The 1,374-nt window shown below is 24.1% G+C and overlaps 1 non-coding gene across 1 annotated transcript; it reads right to left on the bottom strand.

The window, feature by feature from the left end:
• Positions 1 to 816: 816 nt before the first annotated feature.
• Positions 817 to 980, bottom strand: PRSY57_0011100. Its single transcript, XR_002204033.1, has one exon. It is a non-coding gene; the product is annotated as a 5.8S ribosomal RNA (ribosomal RNA).
• Positions 981 to 1,374: the final 394 nt, after the last annotated feature.

The raw sequence follows: 1,374 nt of genomic DNA, 5'->3' as shown, positions 1-1,374 counted from the left end.
TCCATTTAAACCAAATTCCTAATTTTATAAGACAAAGTGTTAACATCAAACATGGTTACATTTGTACTAATATAAAAAAAAGATATCTTCCTAAGTTCTTCTAGTAGCACAAACTCCAGTTCTTTAAAAGAAAAGGAGTAGGGGCTACGAACAAATTATTCGGATCTATAGTGTACACAATCTAGCGAAAAGTTTTTCACATGCAAGAGGTATGTCAAAGCATATTATTCCCCGTTGCAGCTACTCTTTTAACTATACATAAAAACAAATATTAAAATATATATAAAAATACATAATTTTAATACGTTTATATATATATAGCCCAAAAGCGTGAAATCATTTTATATTAAAAAAATATATAAAACCCTCAGAGAGTACCGAGCCACATATATACCAAACGTACATATGTGCAAGCATAAACCCTGCTTCTCTTTCCATAAACAGGGATTTTTATATTTCGACTCTTATAAGTCTAAAATCCTCTAACCATTTATTATGCTACCTCTTAAACATGAATACGAACTCAATAAAAAAATTGGGAACATATACAATGTCTAGTACTATGTAACGTCATAATCGTGAGATTATGAGGCCTAAGGTAAAATTAATTAACACGTTGCTTTTCTCCCTCCATAGTACAATTATAAAAATATATACTTACAGAGAGTAAAATGTCATCACATAGATAAGTAAAACGAAAATACCGGTCCATTATATATATATATATATATATATATATACATATACATAATTTTTTAACGTGATAATTTAGGAGTACTGTCATAAGCATTTCTTTCGTAAAAAAAATTGTACAGTATTTTAATTCTACATTCAGCCTTTATTCAAATGTTGTATATAATACATACAGAATATCGCATTTAATTGCGGCCTTCATCGCTGTAGGAACCAAGACATCCATCGTTAAGATTATGTGTGTTAATAAAATAACATTATACAAAAAACAATTCTTATAGAAAAACAAATACATTATAATAATATGCACAATAATAAATTTTTATTATATATATATACACACACACATACCACAAGGTATATATATATATATATATATATATATACATATAATAATAATTTTTTAAGGTATATATTATTATAATGTATTATTTGTTTCTTATTTATTAATAAAATTAGTATGTAAAAAATTGAAAAATTACTAGATTTCTAAATGTAGAGAAAATATAATTATACTCATATCCTTTATATAATATATTATAATTCTACTACTATACAATATCTACTTATTATATATAAAATTATAATAATACTTTCGACAATATAATATCAAACGTTCCTTTAATAAAAAATAATATATATATATTATATTATATTATATTATATTATCCGCTCTTTCCT

Source organism: Plasmodium reichenowi (assembly GCF_001601855.1).
Source record: "Plasmodium reichenowi strain SY57 chromosome Unknown, whole genome shotgun sequence".
Taxonomy (NCBI): Eukaryota; Apicomplexa; class Aconoidasida; order Haemosporida; family Plasmodiidae; genus Plasmodium; species Plasmodium reichenowi.
This window is presented reverse-complemented; position numbering and strand designations above follow the sequence as displayed.